Here is a 12,152-nt window from a genome sequence, read left to right on the forward strand (position 1 = left end):
GTAATTTAGATATTTTATGCACAAATAGCGTAACTGTCCCATTTAGTTTGGTTGCGCCGCATTTCACTCCCACACTGTGATGCACCTGATACTCGTACCCAGCAGAACAGTGTCTGCAGGCAATCCTAGACATATACTCTCTTCTGACAATGCGTCACTCTTGTTTCGCAATGGCGTTACCGCGGGACAACACGTGTAATTGCTTTCTGAATTCTCTACAACGAGTCATCGGAAATCACGCGCCTCTTACCACATAATCTCAGAAAATATCCGTGAACAAACTGCACGAAATTTTGTCGTTACATCTCACGTTCAAAGTGTGTAGAGCGCCACGCAAGAAGATGAGGCGGGAAAACTCATCTTACAGCACAATTTTTTAAATAATATAAATGGTGTATGCAGTAGAAAGTTACTGACTATATCCGTTCATTATACAGTGGATAATACACTGAAAGCCAAAACGTAATGACCACTATTCACCGAGAGGTTGGCTGCCACCCAGTGGCTTTGCGGTGAAGTTACTTGGTAAGGAAACATCATACGTGGAGCCAAGTCTGATGGGGAATCATTCTATGGGCCGAAAATGGGGAAATTTACTGATATAATCCACTTTGACAAAGGTGATGTTATTATTACCCAGAGCCTGTGTACAAGTATCTCGGAAACCGCGTAGCTGGTTGAATTTTCACGTGCTGCTGTAGTGAGCATCTATGGAAAGTGGTAGAACGACAGTGAAACTAACACTGCTCGGTAAGTGGTTGGACGTCCACGACTCTTCACAGAATGTGGGAATTGGAGTCTTGTCTGCTCTGTAAAGCAGGACTCGTGGCTATCTGTGGCATCTCTGTCGAAAGAGAGCAATGCTGGTGGACGCACACATGTTTCGGATCACACCATTCAGGATAAATTGTCGAACATAGGACTCCAAGTAGACGACCCCTATGTGCTCACATGTTGGACCAAAGACATTGTCAATTACGATTGCAGCCGGCCGGTGTGGCCGTGCGGTTAAAGGCGCTTCAGTCTGGGACCGCGTGACCGCTACGGTCGCAGGTTCGAATCCTGCCTCGGGCATGGATGTGTGTGATGTCCTTAGGTTAGTTAGGTTTCATTAGTTCTAAGTTCTAGGCGACTGATGACCTCAGAAGTTAAGTGGCATAGTGCTCAGAGCCATTTGAACCATTTGAATTACGATTGCAGTGGCCTGAAGGTCGTAGAGGCTGGACCGAGGATTAGTGTACACCTTTCGCCTTTTCGGATGAATCACATTACTGCTAAATTAGTTGCTGGCCGTCTCCATAAACGCCGTAATCCACGCCAGCGGCCGTTCTTAATGTGCACTGAGTCAAGGACGCAGACTAGTGGTAGCAGTATTATGCTGTGGGAAACGTTTTGCTGCGCTCGTATAGGGCCTGTGGTAGTAATCGAAGACACACTGACAACTGTGTATCGCCTGATGGATTAAACCTTCATTGCGATTCTGTGTTTAGTCTTCCGCGGTTATACTGTAATCCTTTCCTTCCACGGGTGGCAGCAGCGGTGTGTATCGATATTCGCACCTTGGACTGTTTTTGACCTGGCGCTTATAGTTTTCGGCTGGGCGGTGTGCGACCAGTCGGTCGGTTGGCGTGGAGCAGCGAGGAATTCTCCACGGGACGTGGTCTGGCCAGACCCGCTGGCGGTCTCTATGCAGTGTTGGAGTGTGTGGCGCTGTTCCCATTGCTACGAGGTCAAAGGCTCAACAACCTTGGACACGAAAGTTGAGTTTTGATTTAACCTACCAACAAGTCAAGACTGTTCGCATTGTGTCGTTTGGAATTCGTTCTTGATTGTTGGGATATTCCGGCGAGCAACAACTTGGTTTTCAAGTTGGAAAATTCTAGCCACCCTCTGGTGGAGTTTCACTGTATTTGGTTATTTGAACTGAAGTGCACCAGCGGAATCTTCTGCCTTGTGGCCGTTAACGTTCCGGTTACCTGCCCTGGCCATTGATGTAAATTTCAGGCAGTGTAGTTTCCTCATCGTGTTGTTGCTGTCCAGCACGGTGTGTAGTTGTTCCGTTGAACTCCCTGTTGTGGCCTGGTAGCGTGAAGTGGAAGTTATCTTGTCGGTGGGTCCGCTGACTGTCGGTCGGTTGGGTTGTCGTCGGATCGTGAATGGTTGGCCCGACTGCATGTCTAACCTAAGCGAGCGTTAGTGTTTGAATTACAGGCCGACCCTCGAACATCTGAGCGCCCTTGAGTGTACTGCCTTATTTTTTAAAATTTGTTCTTGTTGTTTGTACTTGTATTGCTACTAGCCGATTTTTAAAAAAAATAGAGTTGTTTTGCTCTTAAGGCCTTCAGCCTAGTTCAAAGAACCGTGTCACGTAAGGCCTTTGGCATTTTAAAAATTTTAATGTTGTTGAATTTTAAGTCTTGGGCCTTCAGCCAGTTTTTGAGTTTGAGTTGTTGCTCTTAATGCCTTCAGCCTAAATTAAAGAACTGTTTCACGTAAGGCATTTGGTATTAAAAAAAAAATAATTTTATGGAGCTTTAAGTGTTAGGCCTTCAGCCAATTTGAATTTTTAACTTGTTTACTACAGCCTAACTAAAGAATTGTTTTGAGATAAGGCTTGCCTTTTAAATTTCTGATTATGCTTGCGTTTTAAGTTATGGGCCTTCAGCCGTTTTTAAATTAAAGTCGCTTTCAGCCGGTAATTGAGTCCCAAAGATTAAAGCTGTGTGTTAAAAAATTTTTTGGGGGCTCTTGTAATATTTGATCAAATAATAAAGTTGTATGTTCGAGTGTAACTGACAGCTCCTTATTTTGGCCCCTTTCCACAATTTATACTATCTGCCCTGTCCTGCAGGATAAGCGGGGCGTCTCACAGTGGTTTGAGAAACATGATAGTGTACTCAAGTTGATGTCTTGGCCACGAAATTCGCTTGATGTGAATCCAATGGAACCCGTTTGTTCGCTATGAGGTGCTCTGACTGCGTGCACAAAACAGCGGCCCGCTGTTCAAGGAAATTATAAGACTTGTGCGTCAGCATCTGGTGCGACTTAACTCCACAAACCTACCAACAAACCGTCAAATCCATGATACGCGGAATCGGTGACGTACTGCTTTCCAATGATGGATCAACAAGCTATTAAAAATGGTTCAAATGGCTCTGAGCACTATGGGACTCAACTGCTGTGGTCATAAGTCCCCTAGAACTTAGAACTACTTAAACCTAACTAACCTAAGGTCATCACACACATCCATGCCCGAGGCAGGATTCGAACCTGCGACCGTAGCGGTCGTGCGGTTCCAGACTGTAGCGCCTTTAACCGCTCGGCCACTCCGGCCGGCAACAAGCTATTAAGCAGGTACTCATAATGTCTTGGCTCTTCAAGATATGACCCAGAGCTACCAGCTATGGTGAATGAAAGTGCAGAGTGGCTTGGGGACAACACCGCTATGTTATGTGATATGTTAATATTGTTTTATGGAGTAATCAATTTCTTGTCTTTCAAACATAAAGCTAGAAGTAAATTATTTGTTTGAATTACCCCGTAACACAGAAATGACATCCCGCGCTCCCCAAGGAAGCGTTACAGGCCCTCTGCTGTTCCTAATTTATGTAAACGGTTTCGGAGACAATATGAACAGCCCTCTCAGAGTGTTTGCTGACGGTGCTGTCGTCTACCGCTAAGTAAAGTCATCAGAAGATCAGTACAATCGCAAAATGATTTAAATGTAGTATCTGTATGTAGCGATAAGTGGAAATTGTCTTAGGAATAAGAAAAGTGTGAGGCCAACCACATGAGTACTAAAAAAAAAATCCGCTAAAGTTCCGTTACACGATAAATCACACAAATTTAAATTCTGTCAATTCAGCTAAATGCCTAGGAAATAATATTACGAACAACTTAAATTCGAACGATCACACACGGAATGTCATGAAGAAGGCAAACCAAAGACTGCGTTTTACTGGCAGTAAACTTAGACGATACAAGTCTACTAAACGTCCTCTCCAGAAGAGGTGTGGGATTCTTACCAGATAGGATTGACAGAGAGCGTAGAAAAAATTCAAAGCAGGGCAATTCGTTTTCCATTATCGCGAAACAGAACACAGAGCGTCACGGATATGATAAGCGAGTTAGGGTTCCAACCATTAAAACAAAGCCGTTTTTCGTTGCGACGAGATCTTGTCACGAAATTTCTCATCTGAATGTGGAAATAATTTATCGTCGACAAGCTAGAGAAATAGTCTGAAGGTGGTTCGAAGAACCCTCTGCCAGGCACTTAAGTGTGAATTGCACGGTAATCATGCAGATGGAGATGTGTTACATATTTTGATTACAGTGTCATGTGTTGCTTAGGTGGGGCAACGTTTGACATGTATGTTTGTATGATTGTGGTTGATGTGATGTTTTCCTTGATTTGGTTAAACTGAGAACATACGCTAATTAACAGCAAATAAAAATGAATAGACTGCAGTAGAACTGTGGACCTTAACCACATGTGGCGCTATAATAACTGAAACACATTTCTACACTGAAGTGTCAAAGAAACTGGTATAGGAATGCTTATTCAAACACAGAGATGTGTAAACAGGCAGAGCGGCGCTGCGGTTGGAAACGCCTATATAACACAAATGTCTGGCGCAATTGTTAGATCGGTTACTGCTGCTACAATGGCAGATTATCAGGATTTAAGTGAGTTTGAATGTCGTGTTATAGTCGGCGCACGAGCGATGGGACACAGCATCTTCGACATAGTGTGAAGTGGGGATTTTCCCGTACGACCATTTCACGAGTGTACCGTGAATATCAGAAATCCGGTAAAACATCAAATCTCCGACATCGATGCGGACAGAAAAAAATCCTACAAGAATGGGACTGACGACGACTGAAGAGAATCGTTCAACGTGACAGAAACGCAACCCTTCCGGAAATTGCTGCTGATTTCAATGCTGGGCCATCGACAAGCGTCAGCCTGTGAACCTTTCATCGATATGGGCTTTCGGAACAGAAGGTCCAATCGTGTGCCCTTGATGACTGCACAACACAAGGCGTTACACTTCGCCTGGTCCCATCAACACCGACATAGGACTGTTGATGACTAGAAACGTCTTGTCTGGTCGGACGAGTCTCGTTTGAAATTGTATCGAGCGGATGGGCGTTTATGAGTATGGAGACAAATTCATGAATCCATGGACCCTGCATGTCAGGCTGGAGGAAGCACTGTAATGATGTGGGGCGCGTGCAGTTGGAATGATATGGAACCCCTGATACGTCTAGATACGACTCAGACAGGTAACACGTACGTTAATAGATACATACATTAATCCTTGTTCCACAGATCATGAACACTACATTTCGTAATGGTGTGGAACGTGTCATTTTAACATAAGTTTTCTTTACTCAAAATACAAGTAATTAATTTTTTTCAGTTACTACTTCATATCTATGACTTCATCTATTGAGTAGAAGGAGTTGCCAGTCAGAAATTTTTTAAATTTACTTTTAAATGTTGGTTGGGTATCTGTCAGACTTTTAATACTGTTTGGAAAATGACCAAAGAATTTTGTGGCAGCACAATTCGCCCTTTTCGTGCCAAAGTGAGATTTAATGCAGAATAGTGAAGATCATCCTTTCTTCTAGTGTTGTAGCTACGCACTTCACTGCTATATTTGAATTGGGATCGGTAATTAATGACAAATTTCATAAGTTAATATATGTATTGCGAAGGTACTGTGAATCTCTCGAGTTTCTTAAATAAATGTCTGCAAGGTGATGTTGGATGGGCTCCAGCTATTATTCTGATTACGCGCTTTCGTGGAATGAATACTTTCTCTCTTAATGACGAATTGGCCCAAAATATGATGCCATATGACAGTGAAAATAGGCATGATATGTTTATCACCAAAATGTGCAATAACCCTAATAGCATAAGTAGCTGCACCCAACCGTTTCAGCAGATCTTCGATGTATTTCTTCCAATTCAATTTCTCATCAATGCACACACCCGGAAATTTTGAGTATTCCGCCTTAGCAACAGACTTCTGTTCATAGTCTATATTTATCAATGGTGTCATGTCATTTACCGTACAGAATTGTATAAACTGTGTTTTCTCAAAATTTAATGAGAGTCCATTTGCAGAGAACCACATAATAATTTTCTGAAAGACATTGTTTACAATTTCCTCAGCTGATTTTTGCTTGTTGGGTGTGGCATCCACAGGACATGTGGCCTGTATTTGAAGAAGTGTCATGATGATCTCTCCATTGGCAAAAGATTCCGGAATAGTCCCCCATTCGGATCTCCGGGAGGGGACTGTCAAGGGGGACGTTACCATGAGAAAAAGATTGAATAATCAACGAAAGGATAACGTTCTAAGAGTCGGGACGTGGAATGTCAGAAGCTTGAACGTGGTAGGGAAACTAGAAAATCTGAAAAGGGAAATGCAAAGGCTCAATCTAGATATAGTAGGGGTCAGTGAAGTGAAGTGGAAGGAAGACAAGGATTTCTGGTCAGATGAGTATCGGGTAATATCAACAGCAGCAGAAAATGGTGTAACAGGTGTAGGATTCGTTATGAATAGGAAGGTAGGGTAGAGGGTGTGTTACTGTGAACAGTTCAGTGACCGGGTTGTTCTAATCAGAATCGACAACAGACCAACACCGACAACGATAGTTCAGGTATACATGCCGACGTCGCAAGCTGAAGATGAACAGGTAGAGAAAGTGTATGAGGATATTGAAAGGGTAATGCAGTATGTAAAGGGGGATGAAAATCTAATAGTCATGGGCGACTGGAATGCAGTTGTAGGGGAAGGAGTAGAAGAAAAGGTTACAGGAGAATATGGGCTTGGGACAAGGAATGAAAGAGGAGAAAGACTAATTATGTAACAAGTTTCAGTTAGTAATAGCGAACACCCTGTTCAAGAATCACAAGAGGAGGAGGTATACTTGGAAAAGGCCGGGAGATACGGGAAGATTTCAATTAGATTACATCATGGTCAGACAGAGATTCCGAAATCAGATACTGGATTGTAAGGCGTACCCAAGAGCAGATATAGACTCAGATCACAATATAGTAGTGATAAAGAGTAGGCTGAAGTTCAAGACATTAGGAAGAATCAATACGCAAAGAAGTGGGATACGGAAGTACTAAGGAATGACGAGATACGTTTGAAGTTCTCTAACGCTATAGATACAGCAATAAGGAATAGCGCAGTAGGCAGTACAGTTGAAGAGGAATGGACGTCTCTAAAACGGGCCATCACAGAAGTTGGGAAGGAAAACAGGTACAAAGAAGGTAGCTGCGAAGAAACCATGGGTAACAGAAGAAATACTTCAGTTGATTGCTGAAAGGAGGAAGTAAAAACATGTTCCGGGAAAATCAGGAATACAGAAATACAAGTCGCTGAGGAATGAAATAAATAGGAAGTGCAGGGAAGCTAAGACGAAATGGCTGCAGGAAAAATGTGAAGACATCGAAAAAGATATGGTTGTCGGCAGGACAGACTCAGCATACAGGAAAGTCAAAACAACCTTTGGTGACATAAAAAGCAACGGTGGTAACATTAAGAGTGCAACGGGAATTCCACTGTTAAATGCAGAGGAGAGAGCAGATACGTGGAAAGAATACATTGAAAGCCTCTATGAGGGTGAAGATTTGTCTGATGTGATAGAAGAAGAAACAGGAGTCGATTTAGAAGAGATAGGGGATCCAGTATTAGAATCGGAATTTAAAAGAGCTTTGGAGGACTTAACGGTCAAATAAGGCAGAAGGGATAGATAACATTCCATCAGAATTTCTAAAATCATTGGGGGAAGTGGCAACAAAACGACTATTCACGTTGGTGTGTAGAATATATGAGTCTGGCGATATACCATCTGACTTTCGGAAAAGCATCATCCACAATTCCGAAGACGGCAAGAGCTGACAAGTGCGAGAATTATCGCACAATCAGCTTAACAGCTCATGCATCGAAGCTGCTTACAAGAATAATATACAGAAGAATGGAACAGAAAATTGAGAACGCGCTAGGTGACGATCAGTTTGGCTTTAGGAAAAGTAAAGGGACGAGAGAGGCAATTCTGACGTTACGGGTAAATAATGGAAGCAAGGCTAAAGAAAAATCAAGACACTTTCATAGGATTTGCCGACCTGGAAAAAGCGTTCGACAATATAAAATGGTGCACGCTGTTCGAGATTCTGAAAAAAGTAGGGGTAAGCTATAGAGAGAGACGGGTCATATACAATATGTACAACAATCAAGAGGGAATAATAAGAGTGGACGATCAAGAACGAAGTGCTCGTATTAAGAAGGGTGTAAGACAAGGCTGTAGCCTTCCGCCCCTACTCTTCAATCTGTACATCGAGGAAGCAATGATGGAAATAAAAGAAAGGTTCAGGAGTGGAATTAAAATACAAGGTGAAAGGATATCAATGATACGAGTCGCTGATGACATTGCTATCCTGAGTGAAAGTGAAGAAGAATTAAATGATCTGCTGAACGCAATGAACAGTCTAATGAGTACACAGTATGGTTTGAGAGTAAATCGGAGAAAGACGAAGGTAATAAGAAGAAGTAGAAATGAGAACAGCGAGAAACTTAACATCAGGATTGATGGTCACGAAGTCAATGAAGTTAAGGAATTCTGCTACCTAGGCAGTAAAATAACCAATGACGGACGGAGCAAGGAGGACATCAAAAGCAGACTCGCTATGGCAAAAAAGGCATTTCTGGCCAAGAGAAGTGTACTAATATCAAATACCGGCCTTAATTTGAGGAAGAAATTTCTGAAGATGTACGTCTGGAGTACAGCATTGTATGGTAGTGAAACATGGACTGTGGGAAAACCGGAGCAGAAGAGAATCGAAGCATTTGAGATGTGGAGCTATAGACGAATGTTGAAAATTAGGTGGACTGACAAGGTAAGGAATGAGGAGGTTCTACGCAGAATCGGAGAGGAAAGGAATATGTGGAAAACACTGATAAGGAGAAGGGACAGGATGATAGGACATCTGCTAAGACATGAGGGAATGACTTCCATGGTACTAGAGGGAGCTGTAGAGGGCAAAAGCTGTAGAGGAAGACAGAGATTGGAATACGTCAAGCAAATAATTGAGGACGTAGGTTGCAAGTGCTACTCTAAGATGAAGAGGTTAGCACAGGAAAGGAATTCGTGGCGGGCCGCATCAAGCCAGTCAGTAGACTGATGACCAAAAAAAAAAAAAAAGTGTGGTTACTACACTTCTATCATTAAGAAAAAGAACTAGCTTTGCAGCTTCATGAATACACAGTGGAAAGTCATTAATATATATTAAAAACAGTAAGGGACCCAAGACTGAACTCTGTGGAGTCTGTTCTTGATACCTCTCCAGTTAGAGCACTCTTCTGGTTTTTGCAGACTATCTGTACTGTTAATTTCAACCTTCTGCATTCTTCCAGTTAAGTATTACTTAAACCATTTGTGCACTGTCCTCATACCACAATACATAAGCTTATCTAGAAGAATTTCATTATTCACACAATCAAAAGCCTTTGACAGATCACAAAATATCCAATGGGTGATGATCGGTTATTCAATGCATTTAATATTCGATTTGTGAAAGCATATATAGCATGTTCTGTTGAAAAGCCTTTCTGAAAACCAATCTGACATTTTGTTAGTACTTCATTTTTACAGATATGTGATACTACTCTTGAATACATTACTTTTTCAAGAATTTTGGCTAAAGCTGTCAGAGTGAGATTGGGAGGTTGTTGTTAGCATCAGATCTATCCCCCTTTTTAAGCTATGGTTTAACACTAGCGTATTTCAGTCTATATACAAAAATGCCCTGTTTCAGTGAGCTGCTACATATGTGGCTGAGAATCCTACTAATTTGTTGAGAACAAGCTTTTTGTAAATGCCATCAATTCCATGTGAGCTTTTACTTTTGAGTGAATTTATTATTTTCCTAATTTCAGTAGGAGATGTGGTTTGAATTTCAATTTTATCAAATTGCATAGGTACTGCCTCCTCCATTTACTGTCTTGCATTTTCTAATGAATAGCTGGATCCTATTTTCCCTACAACACTTAAAAAACATGAGTATTAAAAATGTTTTCTACTTCTGACTTCTTGTTAACAAACATTTCATTGTGTTCGAAAGAAATACAATCTTCCTTTGCTCTCGGTTTCCCTGTTTCCATTTCAACAATACTCCAAATTGTTTTAATTTTATCATCAAACGTGCTAATCTCAGACATAACGCACATACTTCTGGACTTTTTAATAACTTTTCTTAATACATTGCAGTAGTTTTTATAATGTTTCACTGTTTTGGGATCATTACTCCTCCTAGCTATAAGATAAATTTCCATTTTCTGTTTACAAGATATTTTTATTCCTTAGTAAACCATGGCTTTTTACATGGTTTGGTTACAATTATATTTCACTGTTTTCTTAGGGAAACTGTTTTTAAATATACTCGCAAAGGTATCATGAAATAGGTTAAATTTTAAATTAGCATCATGTTCTCTGTACACCTGTCTCAGTCTAACAGTTGCAAAGCTTACCCTAAAATTTTGAATTTTTAAATCGTTAATTGAACGCACTAGTTCGGAAGACTGTTTTGCGTTACTGAATGGAGCTATATCATATACTGTAACTAGCTGTGTATCATGATCAGACAGACCATTCTTAACAGGAAAAGTTTTTATTCGATTAAATTTATCTTGGTCTATGAAAACATTATGTGTCAGTGTGAGGCCAAGCCGTGTCTCTGTGGAGGATGATCGTTAACAGTCAACTCAAGGCGTCGGCTTGCTACAGACGTCGCAGCACTCGTGTGTGGTCTGGCATTGTGACGCTGAAGTAGACGAACTTTTCGAATTCGAAACTCGATTAGTTGGTTGGTTGATTTGTGGTGGAAGAGTAAGCAGTCATTATATGCTTTGTTGTCCGCCCCGATAGCTGAGTGGTCAGCGTGGCGGATTGCCGTCCTACGGGCCCGGGTTCGATTCCCGGCTGGGTCGGGGATTTGCTCCGCTCAGGGACTGGGTGTTGTGTTGTCTTTGTGGTGTCACCGCCTGACACCACACTTGCTAAGTGGTAGCCTTTAAATCGGCCGCGGTCCGGTAGTATACGTCGGACCCGCGTGTCGCCACTATCAGTGATTGCAGACCGAGCGCCGCCACACGGCAGATCTAGAGAGACGTCCTAGCACTCGCCCCAGTTGTACAGCCGACTTTGCTAGCGATGGTTCACTGACAAATTACGCTCTCATTTGCCGAGACGATAGTTAGCATAGCCTTCAGCTGCGTCATTTGCTACGACCCAGCAAGGCGCCATTATCATTTGCTATTTATCTTGTGATGCATGTACCGTCAGACTGATGTTCACCAATTATGGATTAAAGTTAAGTATTCCAACAGATACGTACTATTTTTGCTAGTCTCATATCCCTGACCTTTTCCAGACCTCACGCCACCCTGCGTGAGCTTAAACTCGTGCCTTTCGGCTACCCGTCACAGTGGATTGGCTGTCTTGCCAAGTCACAACAGTCTTCATCATCATTTCATCCCCATCCGGCGCGCAGGTTGCCTAATGTGTCGTCGAATGTAATAAGACCTGGCCAATGACGCCAAACGGTAATTTCCATTTCATATGCTTTGTGTATGTGTGCCCTTAGTTGCTGTTATTATTATTGTTATTATTATCATATGTAACAGTTCCTCTTCTTCTGTGACCAGCAGCAGCACAACAGCCGCACATGTCGGAACCTGCAGTGGTGATCTCCAGCGTGTCAGGACCTGCAGCAGAGGCAGCTACCTCCAGCACATGGAATCCTGTAGCAGAATGAGTCGGCGTGTTGAAGCAGGACTAGGGGCTGCTATTGTCTATGCCACTCATCGATGAAGACACTCTGCCCGTCCCTGACCCGCGGAAGTGCACTGGGTAGTCTCAAGCAGCATGGCACATGTCTGAAAGTGACCCAAACAATGCAACATCCATAGAACCACGTAACATGCCAGTGATACTGCAAAGACAAAGCGTAGATGTAGCAGATGAGAAGGTACCAATTGCTCCCACTGCGCTGCAGCTACTCACTTCCATGTATAATTTAACTGCTAATGGGTCAAAGTGCTTGAATATAGGCATAGATGCAGCAGTATGATGAT

This window comes from Schistocerca americana, chromosome 8, assembly GCF_021461395.2.
Source record: "Schistocerca americana isolate TAMUIC-IGC-003095 chromosome 8, iqSchAmer2.1, whole genome shotgun sequence".
Taxonomy (NCBI): Eukaryota; Metazoa; Arthropoda; class Insecta; order Orthoptera; family Acrididae; genus Schistocerca; species Schistocerca americana.